Consider the following 18,013-nt stretch of genomic DNA (forward strand, 5'->3'; position numbering starts at 1 on the left):
CTTCAGGCCGAGGCCAACTACCCCACACCAGGGCCTGTGCTGCTTGTTGAGCCCAACTACACCACACCAGGGCCTGTGGCACTGGCTGTGGCCATGTACAACACAATAGTGCTATGCTTCTGGCCGAGGCAAGTACACCTCACCAGGGCCTGTGCTTCTTCCTGAGACCACCTACACCACACCATGGCCTGTGCTGCTGGCTGAAGCCACCTTCACCACACCAAGGCCAGTGCTTCTGGCTGAGCCCACTACTCCACACCAGGTCCTGTGCTTCTTGCTGAGGCAACCTAAACCACACCAGGGCCTGTGCTGCTGTTTGAGGCCAACTACACCGCACCAGGGTCTTTTGGAAGGCCATCTTCGCCGTATACAAAGCGTAAAAACCCAACATCGACATTGTAGACCCTTCATTGCAGACAATGGCCTGTGGCTCTGGCTGTGGCCATCTACACCACAGGAGTGCCTTTGCTTCTGGCCGAGGCCATCTTCACCACACCAGGGCCTGTGATTATGCCTGAGGCCAACTACACCACACCAGGGCCTGTGCTGCTGGTTGAGGCCAACTACACCACACCAAGGCCTGTGGCTCTGGCTGTGGCCATCTTCACCACACCAGCGCCTGTGATTATGGCTGAGGCCAAATACACCACAACAGGGCCTGTGCTGCTGGTTGAGTCCAACTACACCAGACTAGGGCCTGTGGCACTGGCTGAGGCCATCTGCACCACAACAGTGCTCTGCTTCTGGCCGAGGCGACTACACCACACCAGGGCCTGTGCTTCTTGCTGAGACCACCTACACCACACCATGGCCTGTGCTGCTGGCTGAAGCCACCTTCACCACACCAAGGCCAGTGCTTCTGGCTGAGCCCACTACTCCACACCAGGTCCTGTGCTTTTTGCTGAGGCAACCTAAACCACAACAGGGCCTGTGCTGCTGTTTGAGGCCAACTACACCGCACCAGGGTCTTTTGGAAGGCCATCTTCGCCGTATACAAAGAGTAAAACCCAACATCCACATTGTAGACCCTTCATTGCAAACAATGGCCTGTGGCTCTGTCCTAGGCCATCTACACCACAGGAGTGCCTTTGCTTCTGGCCGAGGCCATCTTCACCACACCAGGGCCTGTGATTATGGCTGAGGCCAACTACACCACACCAGGGCCTGTGCTGCTGGTCGAGGCCAACTACACCACACCAGGGCCTGTGGCTCTGGCTGTGGCCATCTTCACCACACCAGTGCTCTGCTTCTGGCCGAGACGACTACACCACACCAGGCCCTGTGCTGCTGGCTGAGGCCAACTACACCACACCAGGGCCTGTGATTATGGCCGAAGGGACTACACCACACCAGGGCCTGTGCTGCTGGTTGAGGCCAACTACACCACACCAGGCCTGTGCTGCTGGTTGAGGCCAACTACACCACACCAGGGCCTGTGATTATTGCTGAGGCCAACTACACCACACCAGGACCTGAGCTGCTGGTTGAGGCCAACTACACCACACCAGGGCCTGTGCTGCTGGTTGAGGCCAACTACACCACACCAGGGCCTGTGCGGCTGGTTGAGGCCATCTTCACCACACCAGTGCCTTTGCTTCTGGCCGAGGCCATCTTCACCACAACAGGGCCTGCGATTATGGCTGAGGCCAACTTCACCACACCAGGGCCTGTGCTGCTGGTTGAGGCCAACTACACCGCACCAGGGCCTTTTGGAATGCCATCTTCGCCGTATACAAAGAGTAAAAACCCAACATCGACATTGTAGACCATTCATTGCAGACAATGGCCTGTGGCTCTGTCCTAGGCCATCTACACCACAGGAGTGCCTTTGCTCCTGGCCAAGGCCATCTTCACCACACCAGGGCCTGTGATTATGGCTGAGGCCAACTTCACCACACCAGGGCCTGTGCTGCTGGGTGAGGCCAACTACACCACACCAGGGCCTGTGCTGCTTGTTGAGGCCATCTTCACCACACCAGTGCCGTTGCTTCTGGCCGAGGCGATCTTCACCACACCAGGGCCTGTGCTGCTTGTTGCGCCCAACTTCACCACAGCAGGGCCTGTGCTGCATGTTGAGGCCAACTGCACCACACCACGCCTGTGCTTCAGGCCGAGGCCAACTACCCCACACCAGGGCCTGTGCTGCTTGTTGAGCCCAACTACACCACACCAGGGCCTGTGGCACTGGCTGTGGCCATGTACAACACAATAGTGCTATGCTTCTGGCCGAGGCGACTACACCACACCAGGGGCTGTGCTTCTTGCTGAGACCACCTACACCACACCATGGCCTGTGCTGCTGGCTGAAGCCACCTTCACCACACCAAGGCCAGTGCTTCTGGCTTAGCCCACTACTCCACACCAGGTCCTGTGCTTCTTGCTGAGGCAACCTAAACCACAACAGGGCCTGTGCTGCTGTTTGAGGCCAACTACACCGCACCAGGGTCTTTTGGAAGGCCATCTTCGCCGTATACAAAGAGTAAAAACCCAACATCGACATTGTAGACCCTTCATTGCAGACAATGGCCTGTGGCTCTGTCCTAGGCCATCTACACCACAGGAGTGCCTTTGCTTCTGGCCGAGGCCATCTTCACCACACCAGGGCCTGTGATTATGGCTGAGGCCAACTACACCACACCAGGGCCTGTGCTGCTGGTTGAGGCCAACTACACCACACCAGGGCCAGTGGCTCTGGCTGTGGCCATCTTCACCACACCAGTGCCGTTGCTTCTGGCCGAGACGACTACACCACACCAGGCCCTGTGCTGCTGGCTGAGGCCAACTACACCACACCAGGGCCTGTGATTATGGCCGAGGCGACTACACCACACCAGGGCCTGTGCTGCTGGTTGAGGCCAACTACACCACACCAGGCCTGTGCTGCTGGTTGAGTCCAACTACACCACACCAGGGCATGTGATTATTGCTGAGGCCAACTACACCACACCAGGACCTGAGCTGCTGGTTGAGGCCAACTACCCCACACCAGGGCCTGTGCTGCTGGTTGAGGCCAACTACACCACACCAGGGCCTGTGCGGCTGGTTGAGGCCATCTTCACCACACCAGTGCCTTTGCTTCTGGCCGAGGCCATCTTCACCACACCAGGGCCTGTGATTATGGCTGAGGCCAACTACACCACACCAGGGCCTGTGGCTCTGGCTGTGGCCATCTTCACCACACCAGTGCTCTGCTTCTGGCCGAGACGACTACACCACACCAGGCCCTGTGCTGCTGGCTGAGGCCAACTACTCCACACCAGGGCCTGTGATTATGGCTGAGGCCAACTACACCACACCAGGGCCTGTGCTGCTGGTTGAGGCCAACTACACCACACCAGGCCTGTGCTTCAGGCCGAGGCCAACTACCCCACACCAGGGCCTGTGCTGCTTGTTGAGCCCAACTACACCACACCAGGGCCTGTGGCACTGGCTGTGGCCATGTACAACACAATAGTGCTATGCTTCTGGCCGAGGCGACTACACCACACCAGGGCCTGTGCTTCTTGCTGAGACCACCTACACCACACCATGGCCTGTGCTGCTGGCTGAAGCCACCTTCACCACACCAAGGCCATTGCTTCTGGCTGAGCCCACTACTCCACACCAGGTCCTGTGCTTCTTGCTGAGGCAACCTAAACCACAACAGGGCCTGTGCTGCTGTTTGAGGCCAACTACACCGCACCAGGGTCTTTTGGAAGGCCATCTTCGCCGTATACAAAGAGTAAAAACCCAACATCGACATTGTAGACCCTTCATTGCAGACAATGGCCTGTGGCTCTGTCCTAGGCCATCTACACCACAGGAGTGCCTTTGCTTCTGGCCGAGGCCATCTTCACCACACCAGGGCCTGTGATTATGGCTGAGGCCAACTACACCACACCAGGGCCTGTGCTGCTGGTTGAGGCCAACTACACCACACCAGGGCCTGTGGCTCTGGCTGTGGCCATCTTCACCACACCAGTGCTCTGCTTCTGGCCGAGACGACTACACCACACCAGGCCCTGTGCTGCTGGCTGAGGCCAACTACACCACACCATGGCCTGTGAATATGGCCGAGGCGACTACACCACACCAGGGCCTGTGCTGCTGGTTGAGGCCAACTACACCACACCAGGGCCTGTGATTATTGCTGAGGCGAACTACACCACACCAGGGCCTGAGCTGCTGGTTGAGGCCAACCACACCACACCAGGGCCTGTGCTGCTGGTTGAGGCCAACTACACCACACCAGGGCCTGTGCGGCTGGTTGAGGCCATCTTCACCACACCAGTGCCTTTGCTTCTGGCCGAGGCCATCTTCACCACAAAAGGGCATGTGATTATGGCTGAGGCCAACTTCACCACACCAGGGCCTGTGCTGCTGGTTGAGGCCGACTACACCGCACCAGGGCCTTTTGGAATGCCATCTTCGCCGTATACAAAGAGTAAAAACCCAACATCGACATTGTAGACCACTCACTGCAGACAATGGATTATGGCTCTGTACTAGGCCATCTACACCACAGGAGTGCCTTTGCTCCTGGCCAAGGCCAACTTCACCACACCAGGGCCTGTGCTGCTGGTTGAGGCCAACTACATCACACCAGGGCCTGTGGCTCTGGCTGTGGCCATCTTCACCACACCAGGGCCTGTGATTATGGCTGAGGCCAAATACACCACAACAGGGCCTGTGCTGCTGGTTTAGGCCAACTAAACCAGACTAGGGCCTGTGGCACTGCCTGAGGCCATCTGCACCACAACAGTGCTCTTCTTCTAGCTGAGGCAACTACACCACACCAGGGCCTGTGCTGCTTGTTGAGCCCAACTACACCACACCATGGCCTGTGCTGCTGGCTGAAGCCACCTTCACCACACCAAGGCCAGTGCTTCTGGCAGAGCCCACTACTCCACACCAGGTCCTGTGCTTCTTGCTGAGGCAACCTAAACCACAACAGGGCCTGTGCTGCTGTTTGAGGCCAACTACACCGCACCAGGGTCTTTTGGAAGGCCATCTTCGCCGTATACAAAGAGTAAAAACCCAACATCGACATTGTAGACCCTTCATTGCAGACAATGGCCTGTGGCTCTGTCCTAGGCCATCTACACCACAGGAGTGCCTTTGCTTCTGGCCGAGGCCATCTTCACCACACCAGGGCCTGTGATTATGGCCGAGGCCAACTACCCCACACCAGGGCCTGTGCTGCTTGTTGAGGCCAACTACACCACACCAGGCCTGTGCTTCAGGCTGAGGCCAACTACCCCACACCAGGGCCTGTGCTGCTTGTTGAGGCCATCTTCACCACACCAGTGCTCTGCTTCTGGCCGAGACGACTACACCACACCAGGCCCTGTGCTTCTTGCTGAGACCACCTACACCACACCATGGCTTGTGCTGCTGGCTGAAGCCACCTTCACCAGACCAAGGCCAGTGCTTCTGGCTGAGCCCACTACTCCACACCAGGTCCTGTGCTTCTTGCTGAGGCAACCTAAACCACAACAGGGCCTGTGCTGCTGTTTGAGGGCAACTACACCGCACCAGGGTCTTTTGGAAGGCCATCTTCGCCATATACAAAGAGTAAAAACCCAACATCGACATTTTAGACCCTTCATTGCAGACAATGGCCTGTGGCTCTGTCCTAGGCCATCTACACCACAGGAGTGCCTTTGCTTCTGGCCGAGGCCATCTTCACCACACCAGGGCCTGTGATTATGGCTGAGGCCAACTACACCACACCAGGGCCTGTGCTGCTGGTTGAGCCCAACTACACCACACCAGGGCCTGTGGTTCTGGCTGTGGCCATCTTCACCACACCAGTGCTCTGCTTCTGGCCGAGACGACTACACCACACCAGGCCCTGTGCTGCTGGCTGAGGCCAACTACACCACACCAGGGCCTGTGATTATGGCCGAGGCGACAACACCACACCAGGGCCTGTGCTGCTGGTTGAGGCCAACTACACCACACCAGGCCTGTGCTGCTGGTTGAGGCCAACTACACCACACCAGGGCCTGTGATTATTGCTGAGGCCAACTACACCACAACAGGACCTGAGCTGCTGGTTGAGGCCAACTACACCACACCAGGGCCTGTGCTGCTGGTTGAGGCCAACTACACCACACCAGGGCCTGTGCGGCTGGTTGAGGCCATCTTCACCACACCAGTGCCTTTGCTTCTGGCCGAGGCCATCTTCACCACACCAGGGCCTGCGATTATGGCTGAGGCCAACTTCACCACACCAGGGCCTGTGCTGCTGGTTGAGGCCAACTACACCGCACCAGGGCCTTTTGGAATGCCATCTTCGCCGTATACAAAGAGTAAAAACCCAACATCGACATTGTAGACCATTCATTGCAGACAATGGCCTGTGGCTCTGTCCTAGGCCATCTACACCACAGGAGTGCCTTTGCTTCTGGCCGAGGCCATCTTCACCACACCAGGGCCTGTGATTATGGCTGACGCCAGCTACACCACACCAGGGCCTGTGGCTCTGGCTGTGGCCATCTTCACCACACCAGTGCTCTGCTTCTGGCCGAGAGACTACACCACACCAGGCCCTGTGCTGCTGGCTGAGGCCAACTACACCACACCAGGGCCTGTGGCTCTGGCTGTGGCCATCTTCACCACACCAGTGATCTGCTTCTGGCCGAGACGACTACACCACACCAGGCCCTGTGCTGCTGGCTGAGGCCAACTACACCACACCATGGCCTGTGAATATGGCCGAGGCGACTACACCACACCAGGGCCTGTGCTGCTGGTTGAGGCCAACTACACCACACCAGGGCCTGTGATTATTGCTGAGGCGAACTACACCACACCAGGGCCTTTGCTTCTGGCCGAGGCCATTTTCACCACACCAGGGCCTGTGATTATGGCTGAGGCCAACTTCACCACACCAGGGCCTGTGCTGCTGGTTGAGGCCAACTACACCACACCAGGGCCTGTGGCTCTGGCTGTGGCCATCTTCACCACACCAGTGCTCTGCTTCTGGCCGAGACGACTACACCACACCAGGCCCTGTGCTGCTGGTTGAGGCCAACTACACCACACCAGGGCCTGTGATTATGGCTGAGGCCAACTACACCACACCAGGGCCTGTGCTGCTGGTTGAGGCCAACTACACCACACCAGGCCTGTGCTTCAGGCCGAGGCCAACTACCCCACACCAGGGCCTGTGCTGCTTGTTGAGCCCAACTACACCACACCAAGGCCCGTGGCACTGGCTGTGGCCATGTACAACACAATAGTGCTATGCTTCTGGCCGTGGCGACTACACCACAGTGTGCTGCTGTTTGAGGCTGAGCCCACTACTCCACACCAGGTCCTGTGCTTCTTGCTGAGGCAACCTAAACCACAACAGGGCCTGTGCTGCTGTTTGAGGCCAACTACACCGCACCAGGGTCTTTTGGAAGGCCATCTTCGCCGTATACAAAGAGTAAAAACCCAACATCGACATTGTAGACCCTTCAATGCAGACAATGGCCTGTGGCTCTGTCGTAGGCCATCTACACCACAGGAGTGCCTTTGCTTCTGGCCGAGGCCATCTTCACCACACCAGGGCCTGTGACTATGGCTGACGCCAACTACACCACACCAGGGCCTGTGGCTCTGGCTGTGGCCATCTTCACCACACCAGTGCTCTGCTTCTGGCCGAGAGACTACACCACACCAGGCCCTGTGCTGCTGGCTGAGGCCAACTACACCACACCAGGCCCTGTGATTATGGCTGAGGCCAACTACACCACACCAGGGCCTGTGCTGCTGGTCGAGGCCAACTACACCACACCAGGCCTGTGCTTCAGGCCGAGGCCAACTACCCCACACCAGGGCCTGTGCTGCTTGTTGAGGCCAACTACACCACACCAGGCCTGTGCTTCAGGCCGAGGCCAACTACACCACACCAAGGCCAGTGCTTCTGGCTGAGCCCACTACTCCACACCAGGTCCTGTGCTTCTTGCTGAGGCAACCTAAACCACAACAGGGCCTGTGCTGCTGTTTGAGGGCAACTACACCGCACCAGGGTCTTTTGGAAGGCCATCTTCGCCGTATACAAAGAGTAAAAACCCAACATCGACATTGTAGACCCTTCATTGCAGACAATGGCCTGTGGCTCTGTCCTAGGCCATCTACACCACAGGAGTGCCTTTGCTTCTGGCCGAGGCCATCTTCACCACACCAGGGCCTGTGATTATGGCTGAGGCCAACTACACCACACCAGGGCCTGTGCTGCTGGTTGAGCCCAACTACACCACACCAGGGCCTGTGCTGCTGGCTGAGGCCAACTACACCACACCAGGGCCTGTGATTATGGCCGAGGCGACTACTCCACACTAGGGCCTGTGCTGCTGGTTGAGGCCAACTACACCACACCAGGCCTGTGCTGCTGGTTGAGGCCAACTACACCACACCAGGGCCTGTGATTATTGCTGAGGCCAACTACACCACACCAGGACCTGAGCTGCTGGTTGAGGCCAACTACACCACACCAGGGCCTGTGCTGCTGGTTGAGGCCAACTACACCACACCAGGGCCTGTGCGGCTGGTTGAGGCCATCTTCACCACACCAGTGCCTTTGCTTGTGGCCGAGGCCATCTTCACCACACCAGGGCCTGCGATTATGGCTGAGGCCAACTTCACCACACCAGGGCCTGTGCTGCTGGTTGAGGCCAACTACACCGCACCAGGGCCTTTTGGAATGCCATCTTCGCCGTATACAAAGAGTAAAAACCCAACATCGACATTGTAGACCATTCATTGCAGACAATGGCCTGTGGCTCTGTCCTAGGCCATCTACACCACAGGAGTGCCTTTGCTCCTGGCCAAGGCCATCTTCACCACACCAGGGCCTGTGATTATGGCTGAGGCCAACTACACCACACCAGGGCCTGTGCTGCTGGTTGAGGCCAACTACACCACACCAGAGCCTGTGGCTCTGGCTGTGGCCATCTTCACCACACCAGTGCTCTGCTTCTGGCCGAGACGACTACACCACACCAGGCCCTGTGCTGCTGGCTGAGGCCAACTACACCACACCATGGCCTGTGAATATGGCCGAGGCGACTACACCACACCAGGGCCTGTGCTGCTGGTTGAGGCCAACTACACCACACCAGGGCCTGTGATTATTGCTGAGGCGAACTACACCACACCAGGGCCTGAGCTGCTGGTTGAGGCCAACTACACCACACCAGGGCCTGTGATTATGGCCGAGGCGACAACACCACACCAGGGCCTGTGCTGCTGGTTGAGGCCAACTACACCACACCAGGCCTGTGCTGCTGGTTGAGGCCAACTACACCACACCAGGGCCTGTGATTATTGCTGAGGCCAACTACACCACACCAGGACCTGAGCTGCTGGTTGAGGCCAACTACACCACACCAGGGCCTGTGCTGCTGGTTGAGGCCAACTACACCACACCAGGGCCTGTGCGGCTGGTTGAGGCCATCTTCACCACACCAGTGCCTTTGCTTCTGGCCGAGGCCATCTTCACCACACCAGGGCCTGCGATTATGGCTGAGGCCAACTTCACCACACCAGGGCCTGTGCTGCTGGTTGAGGCCAACTACACCGCACCAGGGCCTTTTGGAATGCCATCTTCGCCGTATACAAAGAGTAAAAACCCAACATCGACATTGTAGACCATTCATTGCAGACAATGGCCTGTGGCTCTGTCCTAGGCCATCTACACCACAGGAGTGCCTTTGCTCCTGGCCGAGGCCATCTTCACCACACCAGGGCCTGTGATTATGGCTGAGGCCAACTACACCACACCAGGGCCTGTGCTGCTGGTTGAGGCCAACTACACCACACCAGGGCCTGTGGCTCTGGCTGTGGCCATCTTCACCACACCAGTGCTCTGCTTCTGGCCGAGACGACTACACCACACCAGGCCCTGTGCTGCTGGCTGAGGCCAACTACACCACACCATGGCCTGTGAATATGGCCGAGGCGACTACACCACACCAGGGCCTGTGCTGCTGGTTGAGGCCAACTACACCACACCAGGGCCTGTGATAATTGCTGAGGCGAACTACACCACACCAGGGCCTTTGCTTCTGGCCGAGGCCATTTTCACCACACCAGGGCCTGTGATTATGGCTGAGGCCAACTTCACCACACCAGGGCCTGTGCTGCTGGTTGAGGCCAACTACACCACACCAGGGCCTGTGGCTCTGGCTGTAGCCATCTTCACCACACCAGTGCTCTGCTTCTGGCCGAGACGACTACACCACACCAGGCCCTGTGCTGCTGGTTGAGGCCAACTACACCACACCAGGGCCTGTGATTATGGCTGAGGCCAACTACACCACACCAGGGCCTGTGCTGCTGGTTGAGGCCAACTACACCACACCAGGCCTGTGCTTCAGGCCGAGGCCAACTACCCCACACCAGGGCCTGTGCTGCTTGTTGAGCCCAACTACACCACACCAAGGCCCGTGGCACTGGCTGTGGCCATGTACAACACAATAGTGCTATGCTTCTGGCCGAGGCGACTACACCACAGTGTGCTGCTGTTTGAGGCTGAGCCCACTACTCCACACCAGGTCCTGTGCTTCTTGCTGAGGCAACCTAAACCACAACAGGGCCTGTGCTGCTGTTTGAGGCCAACTACACCGCACCAGGGCCTTTTGGAAGGCCATCTTCGCCGTATACAAAGAGTAAAAACCCAACATCGACATTGTAGACCCTTCAATGCAGACAATGGCCTGTGGCTCTGTCCTAGGCCATCTACACCACAGGAGTGCCTTTGCTTCTGGCCGAGGCCATCTTCACCACACCAGGGCCTGTGATTATGGCTGACGCCAGCTACACCACACCAGGGCCTGTGGCTCTGGCTGTGGCCATCTTCACCACACCAGTGCTCTGCTTCTGGCCGAGAGACTACACCACACCAGGCCCTGTGCTGCTGGCTGAGGCCAACTACACCACACCAGGCCCTGTGATTATGGCTGAGGCCAACTACACCACACCAGGGCCTGTGCTGCTGGTTGAGGCCAACTACACCACACCAGGCCTGTGCTTCAGGCCGAGGCCAACTACCCCACACCAGGGCCTGTGCTGCTTGTTGAGGCCAACTACACCACACCAGGCCTGTGCTTCAGGCCGAGGCCAATTACACCACACCAAGGCCAGTGCTTCTGGCTGAGCCCACTACTCCACACCAGGTCCTGTGCTTCTTGCTGAGGCAACCTAAACCACAACAGGGCCTGTGCTGCTGTTTGATGGCAACTACACCGCACCAGGGTCCTTTGGAAGGCCATCTTCGCCGTATACAAAGAGTAAAAACCCAACATCGACATTGTAGACCCTTCATTGCAGACAATGGCCTGTGGCTCTGTCCTAGGCCATCTACACCACAGGAGTGCCTTTGCTTCTGGCCGAGGCCATCTTCACCACACCAGGGCCTGTGATTATGGCTGAGGCCAACTACACCACACCAGGGCCTGTGCTGCTGGTTGAGCCCAACTACACCACACCAGGGCCTGTGGCTCTGGCTGTGGCCATCTTCACCACACCAGTGCTCTGCTTCTGGCCGAGACGACTACACCACACCAGGCCCTGTGCTGCTGGCTGAGGCCAACTACACCACACCAGGGCCTGTGATTATGGCCGAGGCGACTACTCCACACTAGGGCCTGTGCTGCTGGTTGAGGCCAACTACACCACACCAGGCCTGTGCTGCTGGTTGAGGCCAACTACACCACACCAGGGCCTGTGATTATTGCTGAGGCCAACTACACCACAACAGGACCTGAGCTGCTGGTTGAGGCCAACTACACCACACCAGGGCCTGTGCTGCTGGTTGAGGCCAACTACACCACACCAGGGCCTGTGCGGCTGGTTGAGGCCATCTTCACCACACCAGTGCCTTTGCTTCTGGCCGAGGCCATCTTCACCACACCAGGGCCTGCGATTATGGCTGAGGCCAACTTCACCACACCAGGGCCTATGCTGCTGGTTGAGGCCAACTACACCGCACCAGGGCCTTTTGGAATGCCATCTTCGCCGTATACAAAGAGTAAAAACCCAACATCGACATTGTAGACCATTCATTGCAGACAATGGCCTGTGGCTCTGTCCTAGGCCATCTACACCACAGGAGTGCCTTTGCTCCTGGCCAAGGCCATCTTCACCACACCAGGGCCTGTGATTATGGCTGAGGCCAACTACACCACACCAGGGCCTGTGCTGCTGGTTGAGGCCAACTACACCACACCAGAGCCTGTGGCTCTGGCTGTGGCCATCTTCACCACACCAGTGCTCTGCTTCTGGCCGAGACGACTACACCACACCAGGCCCTGTGCTGCTGGCTGAGGCCAACTACACCACACCATGGCCTGTGAATATGGCCGAGTCGACTACACCACACCAGGGCCTGTGCTGCTGGTTGAGGCCAACTACACCACACCAGGGCCTGTGATTATTGCTGAGGCGAACTACACCACACCAGGGCCTGAGCTGCTGGTTGAGGCCAACTACACCACACCAGGGCCAGTGGCTCTGGCTGTGGCCATCTTCACCACACCAGTGCCGTTGCTTCTGGCCGAGACGACTACACCACACCAGGCCCTGTGCTGCTGGCTGAGGCCAACTACACCACACCAGGGCCTGTGATTATGGCCGAGGCGACTACACCACACCAGGGCCTGTGCTGCTGGTTGAGGCCAACTACACCACACCAGGCCTGTGCTGCTGGTTGAGGCCAACTACACCACACCAGGGCATGTGATTATTGCTGAGGCCAACTACACCACACCAGGACCTGAGCTGCTGGTTGAGGCCAACTACCCCACACCAGGGCCTGTGCTGCTGGTTGAGGCCAACTACACCACACCAGGGCCTGTGCGGCTGGTTGAGGCCATCTTCACCACACCAGTGCCTTTGCTTCTGGCCGAGGCCATCTTCACCACACCAGGGCCTGTGATTATGGCTGAGGCCAACTACACCACACCAGGGCCTGTGGCTCTGGCTGTGGCCATCTTCACCACACCAGTGCTCTGCTTCTGGCCGAGACGACTACACCACACCAGGCCCTGTGCTGCTGGCTGAGGCCAACTACTCCACACCAGGGCCTGTGATTATGGCTGAGGCCAACTACACCACACCAGGGCCTGTGCTGCTGGTTGAGGCCAACTACACCACACCAGGCCTGTGCTTCAGGCCGAGGCCAACTACCCCACACCAGGGCCTGTGCTGCTTGTTGAGCCCAACTACACCACACCAGGGCCTGTGGCACTGGCTGTGGCCATGTACAACACAATAGTGCTATGCTTCTGGCCGAGGCGACTACACCACACCAGGGCCTGTGCTTCTTGCTGAGACCACCTACACCACACCATGGCCTGTGCTGCTGGCTGAAGCCACCTTCACCACACCAAGGCCAGTGCTTCTGGCTGAGCCCACTACTCCACACCAGGTCCTGTGCTTCTTGCTGAGGCAACCTAAACCACAACAGGGCCTGTGCTGCTGTTTGAGGCCAACTACACCGCACCAGGGTCTTTTGGAAGGCCATCTTCGCCGTATACAAAAAGTAAAAACCCAACATCCACATTGTAGACCCTTCATTGCAAACAATGGCCTGTGGCTCTGTCCTAGGCCATCTACACCACAGGAGTGCCTTTGCTTCTGGCCGAGGCCATCTTCACCACACCAGGGCCTGTGATTATGGCTGAGGCCAACTACACCACACCAGGGCCTGTGCTGCTGGTTGAGGCCAACTACACCACACCAGGGCCTGTGGCTCTGGCTGTGGCCATCTTCACCACACCAGTGCTCTGCTTCTGGCCGAGACGACTACACCACAACAGGCCCTGTGCTGCTGGCTGAGGCCAACTACACCACACCAGGGCCTGTGATTATGGCCGAAGCGACTACACCACACCAGGGCCTGTGCTGCTGGTTGAAGCCAACTACACCACACCAGGCCTGTGCTGCTGGTTGAGGCCAACTACACCACACCAGGGCCTGTGATTATTGCTGAGGCCAACTACACCACACCAGGACCTGAGCTGCTGGTTGAGGCCAACTACACCACACCAGGGCCTGTGCTGCTGGTTGAGGCCAACTACACCACACCAGGGCCTGTGCGGCTGGTTGAGGCCAACTACACCGCACCAGTGCCTTTGCTTCTGGCCGAGGCCATCTTCACCACAACAGGGCCTGCGATTATGGCTGAGGCCAACTACACCGCACCAGGGCCTTTTGGAATGCCATCTTCGCCGTATACAAAGAGTAAAAACCCAACATCGACATTGTAGACCATTCATTGCAGACAATGGCCTGTGGCTCTGTCCTAGGCCATCTACACCACAGGAGTGCCTTTGCTCCTGGCCAAGGCCATCTTCACCACACCAGGGCCTGTGATTATGGCTGAGGCCAACTTCACCACACCAGGGCCTGTGCTGCTGGTTGAGGCCAACTACACCACACCAAGGCCTGTGCTGCTTGTTGAGGCCATCTTCACCACACCAGTGCCGTTGCTTCTGGCCGAGGCGATCTTCACCACACCAGGGCCTGTGCTGCTTGTTGCGCCCAACTTCACCACACCAGGGCCTGTGCTGCATGTTGAGGCCAACTACACCACACCAGGGCCTGTGGCTCTGGCTGTGGCCATCTTCACCACACCAGTGCTCTGCTTCTGGCCGAGACGACTACACCACACCAGGCCCTGTGCTGGTGGCTGAGGCCAACTACACCACACCAGGGCCTGTGATTATGGCTGAGGCCAACTACACCACACCAGGGCCTGTGCTGCTGGTTGAGGCCAACTACACCACACCAGGCCTGTGCTTCAGGCCGAGGCCAACTACCCCACACCAGGGCCTGTGCTGCTTGTTGAGCCCAACTACACCACACCAGGGCCTGTGGCACTGGCTGTGGCCATGTACAACACAATAGTGCTATGCTTCTGGCCGAGGCGACTACACCACACCAGGGCCTGTGCTTCTTGCTGATACCACCTACACCACACCATGGCCTGTGCTGCTGGCTGAAGCCACCTTCACCACACCAAGGCCATTGCTTCTGGCTGAGCCCACTACTCCACACCAGGTCCTGTGCTTCTTGCTGAGGCAACCTAAACCACAACAGGGCCTGTGCTGCTGTTTGAGGCCAACTACACCGCACCAGGGTCTTTTGGAAGGCCATCTTCGCCGTATACAAAGAGTAAAAACCCAACATCGACATTGCAGACCCTTCATTGCAGACAATGGCCTGTGGCTCTGTCCTAGGCCATCGACACCACAGGAGTGCCTTTGCTTCTGGCCGAGGCCATCTTCACCACACCAGGGCCTGTGATTATGGCTGAGGCCAACTACACCACACCAGGGCCTGTGCTGCTGGTTGAGGCCAACTACACCACACCAGGGCCAGTGACTCCGGCTGTGGCCATCTTCACCACACCAGTGCCGTTGCTTCTGGCCGAGACGACTACACCACACCAGGCCCTGTGCTGCTGGCTGAGGCCAACTACACCACACCAGGGCCTGTGATTATGGCCGAGGCGACTACACCACACCAGGCCTGTGCTTCTGGTTGAGGCCAACTACACCACACCAGGGCCTGTGATTATTGCTGAGGCCAACTACACCACACCAGGACCTGAGCTGCTGGCTGAGGCCACCTACACCACACCAGGACCTGAGCTGCTGGTTGAGGCCAACTACACCACACCAGGGCCTGTGCTGCTAGTTGAGGCCAACTACACCACACCAGGCCTTTTGGAATGCCATCTTCGCCGTATACAAAGAGTAAAAACCCAACATCGACATTGTAGACCATTCATTGCAGACAATGGCCTGTGGCTCCTTCCTAGGCCATCTACACCACAGGAGTGCCTTTGCTCCTGGCCAAGGCCATCTTCACCACACCAGGGCCTGTGATTATAGCTGAGGCCAACTACACCACACCAGGACCTGAGCTGCTGGTTGAGGCCAACTACACCACACCAGGGCCTGTGCTGCTAGTTGAGGCCAACTACACCACACCAGGGCCTTTTGGAATGCCATCGTCGCCGTATACAAAGAGTAAAAACCCAACATCGACATTGTAGACCATTCATTGCAGACAATGGCCTGTGGCTCCTTCCTAGGCCATCTACACCACAGGAGTGCCTTTGCTCCTGGCCAAGGCCAACTTCACCACACCAGGGCCTGTGCTGCTGGTTGAGGCCAACTACACCACACCAGGGCCTGTGCTGCTTGTTGAGGCCATCTTCACCACACCAGTGCCGTTGCTTCTGGCCGAGGCCATCTTCACCACACCAGGGCCTGTGCTGCATGTTGAGGCCAACTACACCACACCAGGGCCTGTGGCTCTGGCTGTGGCCATCTTCACCACACCAGGGCCTGTGATTATGGCTGAGGCCAAATACACCACAACAGGGACTGTGCTGCTGGTTGAGGCCAACTACACCAGACTAGGGCCTGTGGCACTGGCTGAGGCCATCTGCACCACAACAGTGCTCTTCTTCTGGCCGAGGCAACTACACCACACCAGGGCCTGTGCTGCTTGTTGAGCCCAACTACACCACACCAGGGCCTGTGGCACTGGCTGTGGCCATGTACAACACAATAGTGCTATGCTTCTGGCCGAGGCGACTACACCACACCAGGGCCTGTGCTTCTTGCTGAGACCACCTACACCACACCATGGCCTGTGCTGCTGGCTGAAGCCACCTTCACCACACCAAGGCCAGTGCTTCTGGCTGAGCCCACTACTCCACACCAGGTCCTGTGCTTCTTGCTGAGGCAACCTAAACCACAACAGGGCCTGTGCTGCTGTTTGAGGCCAACTACACCACACCAGGGTCTTTTGGAAGGCCATCTTCGCCGTATAGAAAGTGTAAAAACCAAACAACCACATTGTAGGCCCTTCATTGCAGACAATGGCCTATGGCTCTGTCCTAGGCCATCTACACCACAGGAGTGCCTTTGCTTCTGGCCGAGGCCATCTTCACCACACCAGGGCCTGTGATTATGGCTGAGGCCAACTACACCACACCAGGGCCTGTGCTGCTGGTTGAGGCCAACTACACCACACCAGGGCCTGTGGCTCTGGCTGTGGCCATCTTCACCACACCAGTGCTCTGCTTCTGGCCGAGACGACTACACCACACCAGGCCATGTGCTGCTGGCTAAGGCCAACTACACCACACCGTGGCCTGTGAATATGGCCGAGGCGACTACACCACACCAGGGCCTGTGCTGCTGGTTGAGGCCAACTACACCACACCAGGGCCTGTGATTATTGCTGAGGCGAACTACACCACACCAGGGCCTTTGCTTCTGGCCGAGGCCATCTTCACCACACCAGGGCCTGTGATTATGGCTGAGGCCAACTTCACCACAAAAGGGCCTGTGCTGCTGGTTGAGGCCCACTACACCACACCAGGGCCTGTGGCTCTGGCTGTGGCCATCTTCACCACACCAGTGCTCTGCTTCTGGCCGAGACGACTACACCACACCAGGCCCTGTGCTGCTGGCTGAGGCCAACTACACCACACCAGGGCCTGTGATTATGGCTGAGGCCAACTACACCACACCAGGGCCTGTGCTGCTGGTTGAGGCCAACTACACCACACCAGGCCTGTGCTTCAAGCCGAGGCCAACCACCCCACACCAGGGCCTGTGCTGCTTGTTGAGCCCAACTACCCCACACCAAGACCCGTGGCACTGGCTGTGGCCATGTACAACACAAAAGTGTTATTCTTCTGGCCGAGGCGACTACACCACACCAGGGCCTGTGCTTCTTGCTGAGACCACCTACACCACACCATGGCCTGTGCTGCTGGCTGAAGCCACCTTCACCACACCAAGGCCAGTGCTTCTGGCAGAGCCCACTACTCCACACCAGGTCCTGTGCTTCTAGCTGAGGCAACCTAAACCACAACAGTGCCTGTGCTGCTGTTTGAGGCCAACTACACCGCACCAGGGTCTTTTGGAAGGCCATCTTCGCCGTATACAAAGAGTAAAAACCCAACATCGACATTGTAGACCCTTCATTGCAGACAATGGCCTGTGGCTCTGTCCTA

Source organism: Pelmatolapia mariae, linkage group LG7 (assembly GCF_036321145.2).
Source record: "Pelmatolapia mariae isolate MD_Pm_ZW linkage group LG7, Pm_UMD_F_2, whole genome shotgun sequence".
Lineage (NCBI taxonomy): Eukaryota > Metazoa > Chordata > Actinopteri > Cichliformes > Cichlidae > Pelmatolapia > Pelmatolapia mariae.